Source organism: Plectrocnemia conspersa, unplaced genomic scaffold (genome assembly GCF_051122295.1).
Source record: "Plectrocnemia conspersa isolate PC_06_02 unplaced genomic scaffold, ASM5112229v1 ptg000003l, whole genome shotgun sequence".
Classification (NCBI taxonomy): Eukaryota; Metazoa; Arthropoda; class Insecta; order Trichoptera; family Polycentropodidae; genus Plectrocnemia; species Plectrocnemia conspersa.
The window spans coordinates 1,401,914-1,425,706 of record NW_028277167.1 but is presented as its reverse complement, the minus strand read 5'-3'; the positions used below and the strand labels follow the sequence as shown (position 1 = coordinate 1,425,706).

General features: G+C 30.9%; 1 protein-coding gene and 1 long non-coding RNA gene across 51 annotated transcripts in view; both read right to left on the bottom strand.

Moving 5' to 3' along the window:
* Positions 1-23,793, bottom strand: part of ens (MAP7 domain containing protein ensconsin) — a 237,449-nt gene that overhangs the window by 109,390 nt on the left and 104,266 nt on the right. The gene's annotated exons all lie outside the window — the stretch shown is intronic.
* LOC148236303 (uncharacterized) lies at positions 1,814-4,315 on the bottom strand. The gene is made up of 3 exons (XR_015809020.1): positions 4,066-4,315; positions 3,589-3,873; positions 1,814-2,657 (listed from the first exon to the last, which is right to left on the bottom strand). It is a non-coding gene; the product is annotated as an uncharacterized LOC148236303 (long non-coding RNA).

Here is a 23,793-nt window from a genome sequence, read left to right as displayed (position 1 = left end):
TAATTTAATATATATTTATAATAAATTAATTCAATCAGCGTTCAATTTCTTCAGCCAAAGGATTGAATTTCCTTAACCAAGCAGAGAATATGTATATTATATATTACAAACGCCAGTTAAAAAATTACGCCTCAAAACACCACGTTAAATCAAAATATTAATTAAATCGTTTTTTAACCCCGCAGTGAGCAATTCGCAAGGTTCTAAATTTAATTTCGGATTATACTTATACACAAAAATCTCTCGCCTTGAGCCCTTCGTCGTACTTCACTGAAACTGCGTGGGCGTCAAAAACGCCCACTCGCAACAAATACGAATAAAATTAAAATAAATAACGAAAAAAAACATCATTAGGGTAAAAAAAACACACACACACGAGAACAAGGGATAGCCACGAAAAGCCTCGCTTCTACGAACGGGGTTAAGCACCCCGACACGGCCTTTTAGTGTCGCTTTCTATTGTGTTGTATACACTCGAAATCGATCAATAGTTTTTAATACAAAGTAACGATTGAGATACACAATTGTTAGATACAATGCAGCATATTTATTTGATCAAATTCCCATATTAAATAATGATCAGCGTGACTTAGATATCATTATCGTGATCTGTGGCTATAAATAGTTTACAATTTTACACACAAAACACTCTTCATTCGCCTCGTCGAATTGCCCCATTGATTATTTTTTATTAGGACTAGTTTGTCTCGATACAATAGATTCGAGATAAGAAAAGCACACTAATAATCTGACAATGATCTAACTCAACCCTTATCAATAAATTAAGAGCTGAAATGTAACAAATTGTACGCGGAAGGCGAGATTCGTTACGTGACGCATAGCGGTTAAAAGCGGGAGACAAGGGCATAACTTAAAAATATTAATAATTTTGAGACCTTTGTCTATTTTTATTAAAAAATATTTTAATTTATATATTTTTTAAGTAAATGTTTTTCTGCGCAGCATTATATATTTTAATAATTAATAAGTGCAAAAAGGTTTCACTTTATTTAAAATTGATTATAAACTAAACATATTTAAAATCTATAATAAATTAAGAATATTTAAAATCCATAATAAAATAAAAAATATTTTTAAGGTTGAAAAACATATTTTTAATAAATCGTGAAATTTTATTCTGAAACTATGTAATTTAAAAAATATTTAAATTAGTGTTACACAATTTTGTGTAGTTTATTTTTATAGGCGTCAGTAAGAGGGATTTTTGCAACACTATGTGTTTAGTAGTTGGTTGGTAATGAATAATACTTATTTTGAAACTTTTACCCTTTTTGTTTTTTGTGTTTTTAAAAATTTTAAAAATTCTGTAAAAACTATAACTTTAAATTGCCAACGTTCGCCAAAATTTAAGTACATATTTTTTCTGTGTAGAGAAGCTAATTCAAATCCACATAAATTATATTTTAAATCCCGTATGAACTAAACATATTTAAAAAAAAAAATTAATTTGATGATTTTTTATATATATTTTGATAAGTGTTTTACAATTTAAATCGTTAAATTCGTAGTTCGTTCTAAAGCGCGCCTAAAACCGGGGATTTCCCTTTCAAATTTGCTTACATGTGAGAGCTCTTCTGTCATCTGGTAAGCGCTAGCTGCGCGCAGTTCTGTGCAATTAAATAAACAGTGAAATATTCTATAATCACAGCTTTTTCTTAAAAAGTGTCAATTGAAGATGATTCAAAGTGATGTAGCATTGGAATTATAGACAATATAAACAAAACTCTTAATTATGAGTGTGCCAGTTATATGAATAATATATCACGGTTATTCTAACAAAATTACTATTGACTTTCTAGGATCAAATATTAAAAGACAAACAGCGGTGTTTTGACAATTGAAGGTATACATATCAAAGTTAATTCGACATATTACAATGCTAGTAATAATGAAAAATCTCGTATTAGTGTAAACAAAGAGTTACATTTTACCCACTATATAGTATCGTTTACAGTTAATTTTCAGAAGCATTGATAGATCTAATAACATTTACGTATGGCAAACAATTAATTTATGACATATTGCGATAATTTTGAACAAGATGAAGAGATGCCAATCTACGTGTTTAATCCTCTACAGTAACTTCCGTCACTTTTGTTCTTCAGTTGTCGTTTAAATTTAATTTATGGATTATATTAGTAGTAATAATGTGTTCAATGTTTACTCTTGATATAGGTCTTATTGTTTTTAATTATTTTTTAGAAGCGATGATTGAACAATTTGATGACCTATATGTCTACAGTGTAGAATTGGTATTTTATATATAAACAAAGAGTGAATATTTTTATGTTGAAGTCACTGTCAGCAAGTATTATCTTTTTATAAAGAACATACTAATCAAGTTTGATGTAACGGAATAGCTTGAATTTGGCTATTCCGAAAGAGGAACGATAGCACAGAACAAAAATTAAATAAAAACCATGACGTATACATATTTTGCCACATCGGAATTAAAAATAACCTACTCTTAGATATTTTGGCTATCGATTATTCCAGGTATGCTATCACATATTTATAATCATTGTAAAATGTCGTTTATTAAATAACATCCAAGAAGCTACACATTTATAAGCTGTTCGTTGAATGATATATATAGCGTTCCCACTGCGACAGCGCCGATTTGATCGACATTAACCCTTTGGATGCCGAGCATTTTTGGAAAAATGTTCCAGAACTGCCGGGACATTTTATTAAATAATTAAAAAGGCAAAATGTGTATTTTAGTTTGTAAACATGCTGTCGCGGCGTGCGACGCTGTCTGCAGTGAACTTGACCTAATTAATGATGAATATGCGATTGTGTGTTATTTTAGTTCTTATTTGCGCTGTAATAAGAGTAATTATCGCATGACGTATTAAAAAATACGAGATCTGAGCGGCCGAACTCCGACCAGGAATCAATAACAATGGTATATAATATGTTATTTATTTTTAAAATGTAAATAAAACTTTTCGTAAATTAATAAAATATGATATTTTTAAATAATGGTTTAAGTAAAAATACCCTACAGACTGTTGAATATATATATATATATATATATATATATATATATATATATATATATATATATATATATGTATGTATATATATATATATATATATATATATATATATATATATATACATATATATATATATATATGTATATATATATATATATATATATATATATATATATATATATATATATATATATATATATATATATATATATGTATATGTATATATATATATATATATATATATATATATATATATATATATGGATATATATATATATATATATATATATATATATATATATATATATATATATATATATATATATATATATATATATATATATATATATATATATATATATAATATATGTGTATATGTATAAAAATAATGATTATAATATATTTATAACATATATTTGAAAAAATGTTATAAACCCCTGAAGCAATTACCCTACAGACGGTTGAAAATGTATTGGATACTACGATTTCGGAGCCGTCGGATCCGGCAGTTCTCGCTAGTGTAGCGAAAGCCGATATATCGGATTTCGGTAGCCAAAGGGTTAACTTTCAATCCTCATACATACTAAGGATATATTGTATTACACGGTCACGTTTAAAACGTACTTCGTAAATCTAACGTATATGTGCATTAAATCGGAAGCAATAATAATGTTTATGTAATATAAAAGTAAAAACTCACTTTTCAGCCTTGGAGCCCGGCGACGGTAATACAAAATACGAAAATTTCACTACGAAGATTGTTTTATGATTGTTTATCTAATTTAATCAATGTATTCTTCTTAACCTAAACACATTATGTATATATTTAATTTTCATAGTTATAACACACCTAGTTAATTTGCAATCCGATTATTTATAAAAGGAAACTCACTTTTCGGCCTCGGAGCCCGTCGCCGGGAATTCAAAATTCGAAGTTTTCATTATGAAGATATTTTTATGATTGTTTATCTAGTTTATTCAATGTATTCTTCTAATCCTCAACACATTGTGAATATATTTAATTTTCATAGTTATAACACACCTAGTTAATTCGCAATCCGATTATTTATATTCAGTCAAATGACGAACAAATGAAAATTATTGTCGCGTAGCAAAATTTTATTATTAAATAATAATTATTTAAAGCTGTTGTCACGGTACCGTCGGCCATCTTGTTTTATATTTGAATGCTTATTTTTCATTGGTCGAAACAACAGAACGCATTACCGGCGGCTCGAAACTCAATCAAATTCAAAATTCAAATTTTATTTTTATTATTATTTATTATTATAATTAAATATATTTCCTTTGTTTACGTGTATATTATACACCGTTCATGCAAAGCGATACTATTTACAGAGTAGAGAATTGAACGGAGAATTTAAGTTATGCGCGTCCGAAAGCAGCTAAGAACAATTATATATAGGATTCTCTTAACATTATATTTAAAATACATACGTAAAACAAATTATAAAAACAATAAATAGTTTTAGCAAGCTAAAAAATATTTACTCGAAAAACTGAATTTTAGCAATTTTTTATATATAAATCTAATATGTATTTTTGTGTGATATTTCTCAAAAATGTTATACTTTTCGACCTTTCACGATTGATGTAGCATTTATATTTGAAAATTATTTAACAATAATATTATAAAATGTACGAAACACGACGCCCGACATTGATTTCTGTTTATTATCGGTTTTAAAATTCGCAGTTTTATATTGAATAAGTAACGATTCACTTTTATTATTTATATATTAATCGAGTAATCAAATATTTGTGGCAAAAATAATTTGAGATATATTTTTTGGAGTCTTAAAAACTGCAGTTTTATTGAGTTTCGTGTAGAATAGCGCGCATGGCAAAGCGCGAATGTCATAAACTGGCTGGCTAGGCGGATCGATGGCCAAATGTCATAAAAATAAATGGATTAATGCTTCGAAGGCAGGAGGTAAAAATAAAACGTTTCTTTAATTGTTCGTCTTTTACGCTCTACAATGATATAACGCGATTGATATCGTAGAAAAAAAGACACAAAAAAAAATTCTGGAGACAAATTACTTATTAATTTATTGTAAATCTTCCATTGCAACAAGACAATACGTTACAACAGCGTAAACACAAACAAAATTTTATTTTTATTGATAGCAATCACTATGCACGACCAAGCTCGATTATATTTTTAATCATTTATCTGTAAGAATAAAAAACTATATAAAACCTAATCTGTGATATGATCAATATCCGATCTTAAAAAAATAAACAAAACACCGGTTCGTATGGGATTCTACCCAGGTCTTTCATGTATTAGTCACCGACCTATACCACTAGTCTATCGTGCTAGTTAAATAAATAATTAGTGAGACGTTTATTGCCCTATGTTAAAACCGAGTATATGAGCTTCACAAGAAAAACATAAATCATGGTATACCTAAATGAATTGCTAATCACGATCAATAGCGTGGGTTTAATGAAAATTCATAGAACCCTTAATAGCGCGATCAGACCTGAATTTCTATTTATCGTAGAAAAAATATTTTTGATACTATTTTATTTAGTACATTCAAGGGGCAAACATTTTTTTTATTTTTAAATAATATTGTGTACACTGTGATGTAGAAATGGCTTCAAAAACAAGCAAAATTGCAATGTGCACTGGGTCTGAAGAAGTCAAGTCAAAGTACCCCCAAATAATCATAAAGATGCCGCAAATGCCTTGAAAAAATAAAAACGTGCATTCGAGATTGCCATTCAAACGGTCGTTCGTTATCTACTTTAGCGGCCAACAGTTTTAAAACTCACGTTTTTGTATACGGCCGTTTGACCAAAAATAGCGGAAAATAATTTTTAATAAATACAGGAACATAGGCAACCAACGATCATTTTTTAAAGATTTTCTGATATTTCTACTGCCATTCAAAATTAAGTTTAATGCATCATAGAATGTTCCCAGTCGCTCTTTATAGTGCTTTCACCTTCGTTATTGACTTAAGCCGTAACGATAGGCCAGGTTCCCAGTAACGTTGAAGATGCAAACGCTCCAATTTAGACTTGCTGAGTTCGTACGAACTTTAAATTCAGACCATCAAAGATTGCAAACACCGCCGCTTCTCTCTTCGCTTCGCCTGGTCCAGCTTGACGCCCAAAGCCAGTGTTAAACCCGTTTCAACAGACTCAATTGTTGCATTAAAATAAAATCAGACAAGAATGAACGTCATAGATATATCTCTTGTCATTGATCGATTATTTCTTTGAACGGGGTTAAGCACCCCGCTTCGCTCTTTACGAATCGCTTTCCATTGTCTTTTACACACAAACGATCGACAGTGTGTAATGCAACGCAACGATTGAGATATGATATTTTCGAATCGTTCGATACAATGCATCGATCGAACTGACTTTCTAGCTTATTGTTGCCGACACACTTTTCTTGTGATTGCAGGGTTGGAGGGATATACACATACACACATTATTTATAGTGAGGACAAAATTACACACCCTTGGCGTGTCTAATGATAAGGCTTATATGCGACAGCGACCGCGTAATCTAAATCGCGAACTATGAAACACTTTCGCAGAGGAAAATTTCTATTAGTAATTGGAACACGAATCGAATCCGCGACGCGGTTTGATTCATGCGTGCGTACATCGGTTGTAGATTAATTTGTGCGATAATCGAAAAAGATCTCGAATTTCGTTGAAAACTCACTCACAAAAATAATAATTATTTTATTATAAATCTGAACCGAGGCAGATTTTTCCTCATTTCCCGTTTCCTCGAGCGAACGCTGAAGCGATTAATTAAGTCGAACGGACCAGGGACAATGTAATTAAGTGAAATGGGATAACACGTCTATCTTTCTCTCTCTCAATAGCCAAAAAACTTATCTCCCGCAATAAAAATGATATCCTTAGTTGTCCGCTATCTACAAATATAAAAGTAATCTATATTTTTAACATTATATATTAAATATTTATTTAAAATGCAATTAGAAAATGTCTCTTTGGTAATTGCAACGTATCATCGAATTTCACATCCTATACAGAGACAGATGATATGCCTAGTATCAAATAAATATTTGTTACATAGAATTTTGCAATTAAATTTAACCTGGATAATACATCAGCCTTTCTACTATATATTATTGAAGCTTATAACAGAATCAAATTGAAAACGTGACTCTGAAAGATAAATTGAAAACCATAAGACTTAATCCCAGATTTCATCCCCATATGCAAGCACGCGTTCCAGGGTCGTTAATCAGCAAAGGGCGCAAAAACACTCGTGCGAATAACATACCCATAGAACCACAATATTCCTTAAAAAAATTCGTCAATACGTCAGAATATGTTTCATTATTAAGAATACGAAACGAGAAAGGAAATCTACGATGTAATTCGTCACGATAATATTTGTATTGCGTGATAAAGCATAAGAAATATATAAAAAACGAATGCAAAAAAGACATATACAAGTTCCGCATATTACGGTTTCAAACGGTACCAATTCTTCTATAAATATATACCTATAACCTTATAGATTGACAGTGATATGATCATAAATGACATATGTATTGTCTTCATAAATTCAGTTTATTGAAGACCATACTAAAATCTTGCATTATCATTAAAAAAAACACTTGATGAATATATAAAAAGATTTGTTTCGATCGGCCGGCGTGCGAAGTAATTTTCGCCGGCCGATATCTGATATTCAAATGATGATGCGACCTGCAATCCATCAACCGCAACAGCCGATTCACTGATCTCGAAATAAGATATACAACTATGTTAACCATGTTAACCATGTTACGACATTGATAATTGTATCAACAATATCAATAACACCATGAATATAAGAACATATCTCATTTAGGTTACTACTATTAAAATACCACAAGTCAATTACAGACGAACCATTCGGTACATCTTTGAATGTGCTTTATAATTAGGATCTGTATGTTATGACTTATGATTAATGAATCGCTTGAAGAATGAGATAAGACGTGAAGTTTGAAGTCATTGTTTTGACCTTACAAAGTTATATTGTCATGTAATTCATGTGCAACAATTGAGATCGTCAGGTACAATTTGCATATCTTATTTATAGCAACAATATTATCGATCATTTGATAAACGTAGATGCAATAACAAAAGCCGTAGAAGATAATGGTTATTCAAAGATCAAGTATCAAAATCTACCTCGAAGCCTGGGCCCATTTGTAAAAAAAAATTGTGTGTCTGATGGGATTGCAAAGAAATTGTGCATTACGAAATTCTTAAACTTGGCCAAATAATAACAGTAAGCCTGCAAAAACCGCAGTTTTACAGTACAACAATACGCGTTTTCAAGTAGCGAAATTGACTTTTGATAAAACCAAGGAAAATGTGTTTCTCATCCGCGTTATTCTCCAGACCTTGCTCCTTCCGACTACCGTTTATTTCAATAGATGCAACACTTCTTAGACAACAAAAATCAAAATGCTGACAATGTGAAAAGGAGACTGAAGAATGTATATATATTTAGAAGCATATCATATTTTGAACCATTAAAATAAAAATCAACATTTAAGTGATTTTATTAAAAAACGACATTAATTCGGGATCTCTTGTCAGGGTTTATTATTTAATAGCATAATATTTACATTCTCACGTCTGTAAATTTTACTATATGCTTTTGGAACCGTTCCATCGCTTCATTGAATGGAAGGGTGCTACAAATAAGAATAGCTTTCAATTATCCTTAGACAAATGTATTAAAATGTAAATTCAGTTATTGCTCTAGATATTAATATACAGATCAATATTTTAATGTCTGAATACCTCGAAATTGAGTTGTTCATGGCTTGAGGTCTTGTATTGTAAGTTGACCCATTTTTGTTCACAAAAAGCAAATTAATCAATATTTTAAATTGAGAATAACGTTTTATTATGCAATCAACAGTTGAGCAGAAAATAAGAACATGTTATATGTACATGCAGTTGAACTTCAACTCTAAAGATATTTATTACACTCAATCTGAGCTGTCAAGCTTAATTACATTAAGCGTCGATTTGAACAGTAGTACCAATAACGGAGATGCGCCATGATGTAGCTGAATTTAAATAACCAACTCGCAACTGTATTAAAATTACACTAACTGTGAAAAATCTAAAGCGAATAAAAGCTGAAGAGCATCCTTCTCGGTTAAAATATCCAGTAGCGGTCGCATTACATAATGATCTGGCTCTCCAAGAACACAAAGCCCTTTGGATGGACCGATAAAGCGTCTCTCTACAAAGAGTGCCCACTTCTGCCTCGAGCAGTAAAGGTTCAAGGTCATCGAATATACCAGTATACGTACAGAGAGCGCATCCGAAGACCGACGTCAGTTTAACGAGATTAATTCTGAACTGCCCACGTACGTATGTACTCCTATCCTGTGCATGCAGCCACTCAAGACTACATTCTCTAGCCATCCCGAGGGCGTTGGAGTCTGCCTGCGACTTTGTGACTCATCCGCCGACGTTAAAAAAACTTACCAGACAGTTAACGACTCAATAAAAGGGGAACTCACCTGAAAACAAAAAGAAAAATCACGTTTAGTTATAGGTATAATGCAATTATGAAAATGATGCTACTTGAGAGGTTTCTCGTGTTTCTGCGAAGTGCATACACGCGAAAGCCTCAAATGTGTAGTGAGATATAATATTATGTTATGTCTGATTTTGTTATATGTATAAGAGCTTCTCGATGCCAAATGTTGTGCAACGCTAGACGCTAAAAAAAAGTGAACGCTAGTCGTTTGGTGATATAAAAACTTAATACTTTAATTACAAAATTTAATAATGAAAAAAAAACAGTAACGCATGAACACATCAGCCGCGAGCCAAATGTTAAGCGATTTTGGAGGGTAATGTCAGAAAAAAGGTTGCATAAGAATTTGCACTGCCGCAGATTATGGAGTTACAAAACATATTGTGCAAAAAATAGTAATACTATACAATATTTGAACTATATTATTTTATTAACAATAGAAGAAATGAGCAATAGTTTATTTTTTTAATTATGTATTATCGATTGCGATCACGCTATTACTGCATTTCTTATCATTGCCATCAAAATGTGATGATCGAGAAATTATATTTTAAATGTGCTCATTTATTTTAACTCGTAATGATGCAACGATGTGACATATGTACATGAAAACGGAGTAAATAAAAAATTGCAATATATAATACATGTAAAAAATAAAATGTAAAAAATCAGCTTAAATTTATTGTTAAATAATTCTTAAATATTTGGTAGTTTAAAGGAAAACTGAGCCTTCGTTTAATCCAGATGATCATTTAACTGTGCTTTTATTTCGCGGAATTAGTTATATTATAATTCGCCATTTGCTATCTTCGAGCAAATATTATTCATTCTAAAAATAAAAAAATAGTTGATGAAGCTAGATATAGTTCTAAATTAGAAATATGTATCTACATATAATTTCATATTGGAAAAATATGATTGTGACTAGCTGATTTAAAAAATTGTGTATATATTTATTAGTAAAAAATAATCACTAATAAAATGACTAGATTAGTTGAATAGTCATTACGAAAAAAATATCAGTATCAAGTAAGAATATTGTTTATAATATAAGAACTACTATGACCAACATTGAGTCTTATTTGGTTAATATAAAAAAATCGGGATATTTTGATTTTTAAGAGTACTCCTATTATATATTTTAATAATGCAAAGTATGTGTTGAATGAAATAAGTCTTTTGGCAAAGCCCACAAGAATATGATAGATTTTTATATATTAGTGTAAAAAAAATATTTCAATTTTTATGTATAATATATAATATTCTATAACATTTGTGACCTCCTTACGTTTTCTCGAATATTTTTTTAACGAAGCTAATTTTTTTAACGGAGTTGCAAATATTTTCAGGTTTTTAATAACAGCATTTAAAAAAAAAGATGGCGGATCAGACTGGCTTACGTACTTACTCCCGACATATACAAGAGCAATTTTTAGAATAATTTTTATGACGTTAACATTAAAACTACGCCTTTTATCGTATCCTAAAAAAAAAACACTTAAATGAGCAAAATATATTTTAAAAAAATAAACATTTTTTTATTGTTTTTTAAACGAGGTTACAATTTTTTTGGATAGCCGCTATTTTAAAACAAGATCTAGTTAAATAATGAGACACTAGCAAAAGAGCAATATTTCGAGCGCAAGGCGCGAAATAACGAGCGCATAAAGTAAAAACCCGCCTTGTATTATTAAATAGGTTTAATATTGAAATATTATATGTTTAAAATTTTATGCAATACTTTGTTTATAATTTCAAACGCATGCAGCTCAAATATTTAATAGTTTAAAAATAGACTTTATTACACGATGTAAGTCCGTCTAATGTTTTACCTTTTAAAAGTAATTTGTTTAAAAAATACATAAATATTTCCTAAAAGCATAAATGAGACAAACATCGATAGATTGTGTTTATTTAGAAAATAGACACAAATACGTGTTAAAAGCGCAATAAATTAAATGCGAGATTTATGCGAATTATGTAGATGCATCCCTAAAAAGACCATACATGTTATATACTCTGATTTAAAATATATGTATTCAAAATATTATATAATTCAATATGACTAAGACGCAATTACTATGCTGCTTAATCACCCAAAATCGAGTTATATGGGCGTTTGTTTATAGTTAAGCAATTACAGTAAACAAGGGATTGATTTTGTATCATTCGTTTGATCAAATCGATGATGTACTCGATATCGAAAACGGTACCTTATGGAATGTGTCATAAGGAAATGCGTCACAGGTTGAATGCATGTAAATATAGGACAGCACTTGATCTTGATTAAAACTGCAGAAAATACTAAATCTAATTTCACTCCCAAAAGCGTCGAGAGTAGGCAGGGCAAAATAACCTTTTTGACCAAAAAATACATCCGCACTTCCATCCGGAATACACTTCCATCAGGAATCATTATCAAAAACGTTTGCCAGATATTTCCGACTTGGGACACACGAGAGTTCATCTGAACTCACACCAAGCGGATCCATACTAAACATTGACAGAGTTGACAGCCGCTTCCCACTTCACGTCATTCTTAATCTGAAATCCAGAGTTCAACCCGCTTCGGAGACTATATTTTACGAGACACATACAAGGTTACGAACGCATTACAATTATAATTTATAATACATATACATTGCCTTCTATATATATTAAAAAATAAATGCGTGACCACGAGGTTAAGACGATAGTAATAAAGAAGTTTATTTTACATAATTTTAACATAGATAATTTGCAAAAATATTTTCATGACAACATGTGATTTGTGAACTTTGTGCTCGTTTTGGCTTTTTGAATTTCGTATGTTTTTTCATGGCTAATTATCTGACTCCATCAAATCACGTCGGGTGTTCACCACTAAGGATCTTGTATTGTCAGGGTATTTTTTAAACATTTTTTTAATAGTTCTAGGAGAAACGTGTTATCATATTTGGCGAAGAACACCGCATAATCATTTGTCAACTATAAGTGCAGGACTTAATTTAAGTTCAAAATTAATATGGACCTCAAAGATTCTTATTATATAATAAAATATGACCGGAAAAGGTCATTATGCGTTCTAAGTTTACCCCGGGAGAAACTGGGTAACAGCTAGTCAACGATAAAAATACTCGATTCATTTTCCGTGACGATAATTATGTAGAGCTTTTAGAGAACGTTTAGCTATTCAATATACTATACATTTTCTGACGTCTTAAGCCGTCAAGGTCTCTGAAAGACAGCGAGACCTTTTCAATAATCGCAACAGCATTCATCGAGGGGTCGACATTTGAACGAACAAAGGTCGAAAAAACATTACAGGACAAAAGGCGGTTTTATGGGTGGTTGGGGGAAACTCGCGAGGGGTTAATTTTCGCAGTGAAATAAAATAAAAATAAAAAGCGCGTAACTTTACGAAAACCATTACAGAAATCGCCAAAACGAGCCGAAAAAACGGCACGCCATACATGTTTTTTTCCTGCGGGGCAATAAAATAATTCGCATATTCAATACGGACGAAAGGCTGCGAGTGGAAGTTTATGTATGGATGCGACGTCGGCTCTAAAAGCGGAGGAGCGTTTTGTAATTTATTCACGTTACATGTGTATGATGAATGTATATTATAAATATACATTATATACACAGTCTAAAATCAGAACGAAAAGACATACATACATATGTATACGTCATGAGAACGGATATTCGCATAAGCAAAACTAGAATCGTATCGCGGTTAAAGCTTTTACGTTTTGAACTTATACAATTATTGTATAATGTAATGTGATATAAATTTGTGATGATAGGCAATAAAAGTCGAAGCGGCATCAAAAGCGTTTGGGATATTAGGAGATCGTAAATTATGGTATATTTTTGTAACGTTTACAATTTATTCTATAAAAAGTGTTACAAAAATATATCGTGATGTATAAATAAACGATTATCTGTTAAGTTTTAATCCAGACAGCGCATAGTAGAGTTCAAGTATGAAAAAAAGTGTCTTTGTTTATTTAAGACAACTTTCATTTTAATGACTCAAAGCTGATTAAAAAAATCGACTGATAAACAAAGGACTACTTTGAAAGCAGGCGATGACAAAAAGTTCAAGGGTATAATAATACTGACATCATAAACACAATGAAAACTTTTTCTTTAATTTAACTTTACAATTATAGTTATGACATTGTGAGAAATTAACAAAATAATCACATTGTTTAAATTTAAAAAATAAAAATAATCTCTGAACTACTGAACTACTCTTTGTTTGGAAAGGGTGCGTAAAAGACTTGCGGTTATAGTTAAAAATCACCGGAACGGCCTTCCAGCCGTTACATTTTGTTGTTGTGTCGAATAAGCAATGCAATTGATCCGCCACCATCCTTATCTGCGACTTGACAGTGCTGTTTTGAACCAATAATAAAAAATATTTTCCTTATTCATAGAGGGGAAGACGGAAAAAGGACGCGAATCGCAGCATGATCGTCTAGCATGACAGATCACAGCCGATGATAATTCAACTCGACACTCCAGCAAAGATTCCACCACCAGATAGCGGCAGCTATATTTCAATATATATGTAGTAATTAACATATGCTTATAAAATAAACCGTGAACAGCTTTTGTGAAACTGTGAAACCTTCTTTAAAATTATTTGTGGATATCCCAATCGCTACTATGCCTTGTGATCTAAAAAATAAGTCTTACAGTGAGATCATCATATTTTATATGTCTTTCTTTGCAAATTAAGACAGAATAGTTATTCTAATGTATTTCATGTTAGTTTGATCCGGTCCCTATTCGGAAATAACAATTGGAGTGTCTTTGAATATATATGGTATAGGCGGTACTAAAATCACATTATTACTCAGTACTCGCACAATCGATAAAACCATTACCATTGTTTGCGACGCAAATAGGAGAAAATCTAGATTTCAGAAGAGAAAGCAAAAAAAAAGGATTCCTTCGGCACTCCATTCAGCCGAGGCATTAAAAAGCCAAAGTTGAATTATTCCCCGGGGACGTCATTATAATCTATATGGCAGCGGCGTCGAAGAGATAGTTTGGCCCAGGGCCAAGAGACTATCCATCCACATAAAATATTATGGATATATACACAAATTTACAAGTCACACACGCAAATAGACGCGGAGGAGCTACACCACCCCGACAGAGCGCGTCACGAGCTTTTTTAATAAGCTCACACGATAAAATCGTATGACCTATGAAGTGTGTGCGAACGAGATGTGTTTTATGGGACGATGTTAATTTGATTGAGGGCAACAAGTGTGAATGAGTGGGAGAATTGAGCAAATCGGTCGATTGACTGTGACGAGTTATACAATTATCGTAAATTAAAAGCTCCTATGGATGGCTCACTAAAAAATAATAAAACATCAGGATAGCTAATAAAATATATACGTTGTATTATAATATATTTTTAGAAGCAAAAACATGGATGCTTAACGTTTACTGTGAAACGTGAAAAATAAACCCAGACAGAATAATATAATAATATTTTCTTTTGCTTAAGTACCGCACATTGAAAAGAGTCTATTGAAAAAATAAAATCCCTGTCTGTAGCGAGTAAAAAATATATGAAATATTTACATTATTTAAATAAATAATAATAAGGAGAACGTACAAAACATACAGACTAAAATATCTTACCATGTAGGAGTTTCAACTACCTGTACAATTTGTTATAATTTAGAGGTCACCCTATTCACAACAATGTAAAAAGATCCACACGTTCCGAGACTCATAAGTATCGCCGAAAAAAATACAATTTGTTTAGAAAGGACGCGCGTTAGACTATACATTTTATCCTACGCATTATACTATTGTTATTATACCGTTTAGTCAACGATCGCCGAAGTGATCATTTGAACCGTTTATATTTTAAGTCGAAAACACATTTCGTGCAATTGTCTCGCAAACATCATCATTTGCAATTCACCAAACCAGCGTTATAAAATATGTGACACTTTGAGAAGAAACCACGAAATCACAGCAGCAAAGAGTCAAGAGACCGCATCGACACGAGAGACATCAGCCGATCGTCTAGAGAACCGCTCTACTGAAATCACAGCCGACAATAATACAACTCGATACGCCAGCGAAGACTCGCTGATATATATCGTAATTTATATAAGTTTATAAAATATACTGTTATTTTGGCGTATATTTTAGCTGCAAATTCAAACCCCTTTGGCCTCAAAAACCAAAAATGGTGTACTCCTACGTGATCAACACAGAAAGTGTTGATATCCTGTTAAGTCTTCTGACGTGAACAAAACACCGAAAATAAGTATTTATTGTAAGACTTCTACCGTAAAAAAATTTACGTTAACCCAATGAGTTACAACGGGATACACAAACAATGACATATATTTTATTATAATGCACCAACTAGCTCGATTGTATTTTATTAATCATACATGAGATTAGCAAATCTATGAAATCACAATCTTTTCATATATACATACTTCCACTTGTTCACTACTTAGCACCAAGTGCTGCTACGCTATAAATACGAGGAAGCAGTCCGAAATCCTTCACATAGACTACGTGATGCAGAGAATGCTAGATATAATATTAAAGAAAATGTACATGCTTTCAAAACTGTTGCAAAAATAATAATAATTTATAAATATAGCCTTGTTTGCAAAGTGTATACATGTATGTATGTTTTAATTCAGATTGTATTTTTACAAAATATATAATCTCATCAAGTACAGGGTTTCTATTTCCGTAACATCTATGTGTCTAAAAACACTTTCTAATAAACTTAACCCTTTGGATGCCGGGCATTTTTGGAAAAATGTTCCAGAACTGCCGGGACTTTTTATTAAATAATTAAAAAGTCAAAATGTGTATTTTAGTTTGTAAACATACGGTCGCACGTGCGACGCTGTCTGCCGCGAACTTGATCCAATTAATGATGAATATGCGATTGTGTGTTATTTTTGTTCGTATTTACGCTGTAATAAGAGTCATTATCGCATGACGTATTAAAAATTACGAGATGTGAGCGGCGGCGCTCCGACAGGAATCGATAACAATGGTATATAATATGTTATTTATTTTTAAAATGTAAATAAAACTTTTCGTAAATTAATAAAATATGATATTTTTAAATAATGGTTTAGGTAAATTCTTCTATAAAGTACATACATACACATATTGTATAAAAAAATTACTTATTTACAAATACAATTATGAATAAAGTGTACTATAGTAGTACATAATAATTTAAAAAATAACATAGTAGTTTTAAAAATATAAGGTAATCGAATTATTTACGATAATACGACTCGGAAATTCGTCTTTATTATTGTAGTTTGTTGAAAATTAATTGTAAAAAATAAAACATATGTAATTAAAAATAATTGGTTTTCAAACCCTTTATGTTTACCAAACCGATTTACCCTAGTCTAGCTACTGCAGCGATAATTAACCGATTGATCACGCATCGCTGCAGTCTCCGCTAATTTGTCATCGTGTGAGGTTCATAATTTCGTCTGCTGTTTAGTGACATCGTAAAAAAGAATAAAAAAGTTAACTCTTGAAAAATGGAACGCGATAGTGAAACAGAAACTAGTTATATATGTGAATATAGTTCAAATTCAGATGGAAGCGATTTGATAGCACCGCGTCGGAGAATTCAAAGACTATCTAGTACTAGTGATAGTTCTTCACAGTTTGATTTTGATAGAATAGTACACGATTTTGAAGAAGAATTTACGGAAATATTTTTAGACAATGATACTGGCAACCAAACTTCTTTGCCCTTTATAGAAACTCCAGGACCAAAAAATGCACCCTCGCCCAACGAACCACCGATATCATATTTTAATATATTTTTCACGTTAGAGTTATGGAATTTGATTGTTGAAGAAACAAACAGGTATGCAAGCAATTACATCGATTCTCATACTTTGCCTGCTTACTCGAGCGCACAAAATTGGCGGGCCACGACGATAGGAGAGATGAAAGCATTCTTTGCAGTAATAATGGAAATGGGTTGCACCAAAAGACCAAACATTATGTCATACTGGAGTACGAATTCTAGAAATATCCCCTGGTTCAGAAAAATGTTTTCCAGAAATAGATTTTTGACTCTGTTGAGATTTTTCCATTTAGTAAATAATGCTGGAACATATTCTCCTGGTCACCAAAAATATGACCCATGTGATAAATTTCAACCCCTGGTTGATCATGCCAACATTGTATTTCGGCAATATTATGTTCCACATCAAAATATTAGTGTGGACGAATCATTAATAGGTACTAAAAATCATTCTACATTACTCCAATACTTACCTAATAAAAAACATCATAAGTGGGGAATCAAATTTTGGATGTTGTCTGATGCAGTTGTTAATTATTGCTTGGGCTTTTTTTGCTACCGAGGTGCAAAATCTTTAGAAGATCGTGAAGAAATTATTACCAACGGCTTAGCGCATGTGGTGGTATTAAAATTATTGACAATGGGAGATTATTTAAAAAAAGGTTACCACATCGTAACAGACAACTTCTTCACAAATATTCCTTTGGCGCGGTATTTGTTCAAGCTAAAAACGTACACTACAGGAACGCTGAGAAGAAATAGAAGAGGTATACCAGATTCTATAAAATGTCAAGTGCCTGTTGGAACTGCCAAATTTTGTAGAAGCGGTGAAGTCATGATTACAGCATATCGAGAAAAAGTATCTCATAAAAAGTCTGTACTTTTATTATCGACACACTCCAAGGCTGAAAATGCTACGATTACAAGAAGACGTCATGGGCAAGAAAAAAGCATTACCAAGCCCTCAGTTATACACACTTATAATAAATATATGGGAGGAGTGGATACTTCCGACATGATGAATTGTGTATATTTGGATGAAAGAAGATCTATAAAATATTGGAAAAAAGTGGCTTTCAACATATTATCCAGGATGGTCCTAAATTCATATATAATTTATAAAGAAAACACTAGAGGGAAAATTTTATCTAGATATAAATATACATCGGACATTATAGAAGCAATTGAAAAAGAGTGGATGGAACTAAGGAATAACGAATCTAATTCAAATAATGGAACCCGTGGACCGGATATGACAATACGAAAATTACCGGGTCGAAAGGAAAGATTATGTGTGGTGTGTAGTTTTTTTAACGGTGGACCTAGAAAACGTGCACGCACTATCTGTATAAAATGTGAAAAAGGTGTTCATGGTGCGTGTGTTTCAGAACACTTAAAACATTGTTCGTAGTGATATATGTATCGAAATTTTTAATTAAGAAGCTAATAAATGTAAACAAATAGGCTGTAAGTTTTCTGTAATAAATAAATTAATTAAATCAAAATTAATATTAGATATGTTAAATAAATTAGACAAACAAATGTTGTAAAAATTACAAAATAGGGAAATGAGAGTAGTCTTAAATAAAAATATATTTACTAGTTGTATAAGTATGATTGATAAATTGGAATGGTTAAATGTTCAAGAAATATTAAATATAAATGTTTTAGTATTTATATATAAGTTAGAAAATAATATGTTACTAGAGTATTTTAATAAGTATTTAATAAGAAATAAAGATGTATTATATATTGTATTTAATACTAGAAATAGAGAAAATTTAAAAATATTTAGGTATAAGTAAACGAGTACTGCTAGGGGAATTATGTACGGAGGTATTAATTTATATAATAATATTCCAAGGACAATATGCAAAAACAAAACTATAACGGGTTTCCTAAATAGAACAAAAAAACTCCTTTGTACATTAAGAAATAAATAAGTTTCAAGTATTTTTTGTTTATTTTTATTTTCTGTTTATGTTATATATTATTTATAAATGTTTAGTTAAAATTTGTTTGATGTAAAAATTAGCTATTAATAACACTACCTACTGGTCCCACCAATTGGCATCCTGAGTGTGACGAAAGTTAAACACCGCAGACGCCAATTGGCGTCCTGTGTATGTTATGGTTTCATGTCAAATTAAAAATATATGTTTAGAGTTTTATTTGGATTTTTTAAGAGATGACTAAATAAATGTATGAATTTTCATTTTATTTTGATTTTTTTTTTTTTTTAAATATATTTAGACAAGGTCTTGTACTTTTTATATATTTACATCGTATTTTTTATTTTATGTAATTTGACTTCATTTCTAAATAAACCTTTTTACCTAATGAATCATTTTTAAATATACATATTTATATGTTTGCGTATAAAGGATTATATTTTCCGTCCAAAAAAAAGTGTGCTAAAATTTTTTTTTAGAAATTTGAAAATGTTTTAGAACCGCTGGTTAACTAAATTTGAATCATTTTTATTTAAATTCCTAGATTACTTGATTTTTATAATTTTAAAATCAAGATAATCATTTAAAAAATCTAATAATAAAGAAATGTAATAATTAATTTTTATTTTCGGCGAACCACATGTTGAGAACCACCTAATAATGACTTAAATTAATGCATTGATACATTTATTATACGCTTAGAAAAATTCAACGAAATATTCGGACCGCGTCAAAAGATACATAAAATTAAATAAAAAAAGGTAAAATTCGCGAAGATTTGCGAAAAGGTCCCGGTATTTAGCGTAAGTCTGGTAGTGAAACTGATGGTCGGTAAATTACCAAAATTTTGAAATAATAAATAATAATGAAATATTAAAAAAATTAATGCTTATAATATATATATATATATATATATATAACATGTGTATATTTGAAAAAATGTTATATACCCCTGAAGCAAATACCCTACAGACGGTTGAAAATGTATTGGATACTACGATTTCGGAGCCGTCGGATCCGGCAGTTCTCGCTAGTGTAGCAAAATCCGATATATCGGATTTCGGTAGCCAAAGGGTTAAAGTAGCTTTTTCGCACACTTTATTTCTTTATAATATATATTTAAAAAAATCTTTCTTATGTAATTTTCTAAGTGAATCGGCAAAATCACGTTTTCAAAAAGGTATACATAAAAAACGACGATGTTCGTGTTCATTTTATCAAAATCACTATTACACTATGTTACTTTCTCGTCCACTGGCGTAATATCGACACCGACGAATTACGTTTTAACGGTCTTTTCCGCAGTGTCACAGTCAATGATTCTCATTTTTACTTCGCTATTGTCGAGAACAGCTCATAATCATTCCAAGTAATCTTTTGTCTCTATCAAAAAAGTACTTCTTCCAAAACGCAAATTCGTCATAAAATTTCAATCAGGTTCTGCAGTCAAAAAAGTAAGTATTCATAACATTGATGAAATATTATTTGGTAAATATATTTTGACTGTAAAACTTATTTTTAAAATCATCGATGATGACCGCCAATCCAGAGATGTCGATTCAGGACAAATAAGACAAGATAGACATGATCAAATAAATTTAAAAAACATTGGGAAGGCGTGGAAACAAGGCGTGTGGTATACCACACGCACTAAGCGACGAGAACAATGCGACGCACCTAGCTCATACTGCGAGAATCACGCGAGAAAAAATAACTGTTGCTCACCCTCCATATTCTTCCGATACAGCACAATCAGATTAGCATGTATTTAGGTATCTACTATAATTTAGATGATGATGGTGAAATTAAAACATTCCTTTCTGAATATTTTAACTCACAACCAATGTAAGAAGGTTCTATCTGTCGATGGAGATTATTTTGTAAAATAAATTTGTTGTTGGAAAAATTCTTTTCATTTAAAAAAACGTCCTTTCTTTTGGGTACCCCTAACATATTGATCAAATCATAGATTCGTCATAAAATATGAATCGAGGGCACCGTGCTGCAGCCTAATCAGTAATTTACGATATAATTGAGCTAAAAACGAAAGTAGCGTTGTTAATTTCAATTACTGAGCGGTCACGACGCGGCACTCGGATAATCTGCATACTTTTCTGGCATGCATATTAATTAATTAAAACCGTTTCTCGATAGTGTATAGTTAGTTGAGTGGACGTTTTTATCGGAACGGTGCCATCGTCGCTTCTACCGCGAAACTTTTATTCCCTCTAGATAGGCATTCGAGATTTGCGCGCCATGAGTTCGTGTAGAAATTTTCTACTTTGGCAAGTGGAGTTCGGAACGCTTGAAATTTAATGAAGTAGAAATAATTATAATATTCGAGGGGTAAAGTGAACTTCACATTATGTTGGAACTTATACGATTATTGGTTATTTAATTCCCGAATTCGATTCGATAAGCAGTGGCGTAGCTAGAAATTATGATTTTTAATTATAAATTATGATACAACATGATTTTTTTTTAAATATAAGATGATATGATTTTTACTACAGGTTTTTACATATTCACATCATAAAGCAAATAAGAAGAAATTTAAAATAATATTTTTAAACATACTTTTAGTATTATTTATATTGACTAGCTGTCCCTCACTGTCGTGAGGTACCACAGCTACTGAGTGCACACATACCGGACGCTAAACTTTTTGGGTTATAAATATTTTTTGATTCGTTTTTATTTATTTTTAGTATTTTTTCCCTAACATTACATATTAAAATCATTGTATACCTGTGCGCTTTATTGTGGAGTATAAATTGGATTAAAAGGTACAATACACTGGATACCTTTTTCGATATTTACTGATTGGTTTATTTTTAAAACATTAAAATATAGTGGTTGCTTAAGTAATTACTTTATTAAAAATTGAAATTTCTCCGCTACTATTAATTTTTGCATATTCGCGTTGATACAAGCTCATTTTCGACCGTTCCCGCGTTACTGTGTGAATTTACGTACTATGTGAACGACTACTTGACAATTTTCTAACTATTAAATAATGTAACGTAATAACAGATGTTATATTTATATACTATTTTGTTTTTAATATCTGCTACACTTTATTTATCATATTACCTGCGGATATTTTGTTTTATAAAGAATATTTATAAATTTCCTACTACTGAACATTGTGGTTTTGGTCATTCTATAAGAAAAATGACTGAATATGAAGAAAAAAAACATAAAAATCATTAACGTAGATATGATAAAGATGTTATTATATACAATAAGAACAATAAAGCTCATTATATTAATTGAGATTTTTCAATGGACATATCCAAATATTTATCTAATGCCAATTTATGACATCTACTAACTATTTTATATTTAAATGCTGATTTTTTATTGGTCGACAGTCAGAGCCTTCGATCAAAAACAAAATAATTCAAAACTGGGGGCTCGGAAATCAATTGAGCAAACCTAATTTTTATATTTATTAATTGTAATTAATTAGTTTTCCTTTGTTTACGTGTAAACCATTCATATAGAGCGATAAAATTTATACAGCAATAAATTGAACGTAGAGCGTTTCAATTTTGAAGCGAGCGCCTCCGAAAGCGACTTAAAAAAATTATTATATAAAGATTTTTTAAATTGTTTATTATGTATTTTTTGTTATGAGGTAGCTACGCCACCGCTCACAAGAATATTTGGGAAAAAATGTTTTGATTATGAAATTATTATCAACTAGCTAAAATCACGTAAATAGTTTTTCATGTTATGCAGTTGCGTCATTAGATTAAGTAGAAAGCTTTCAATAATCTCATCAACGTATTAGGTTTCACTTTCGCATTAGAATGGATACATCGTCCCATTGTAATTGCAAATTATTTATATATAATATTATACATGGTAAACCAAATTGGAATAGATCTATTGATTATGATTTCTATGGATCTAATGAAGACAATTGATTCAAAATACATAACACTATAAACAAAAAAATTACTATTGCCAAATTTAAAACTAGTCAACTATGAATTATTTCACGCTATTTAGTAATTGAGTTGTTTGTATGTTACTGTGAATGTGTATCTTTCAGTGAAGTTATATTTTTACTAGTATAAATATAATTTCACTAGCTGTTTCAGTAAAATTCCGAATACATTTCCACCAGCACCTCTCAGATAAATTATAATTTTACTAGTACAAATATATATCTACCGGTGAATATGATTTCACTGATATGCCACTGAAAATATATTTTCACTGGTAATACACATTCACTGTAGCAAATAGGGCGATGATTTACTTGAAAAAACTACTTAACCTTTAGTAAAATTGTCAGAATCGTTTGTTATCAGAGCAAAAACTCAGATCGCAATCGAACCGCGAATGACAAATTGCGTAAATCCACAGTTATAACAACCACAATGATACCGTCGTCTT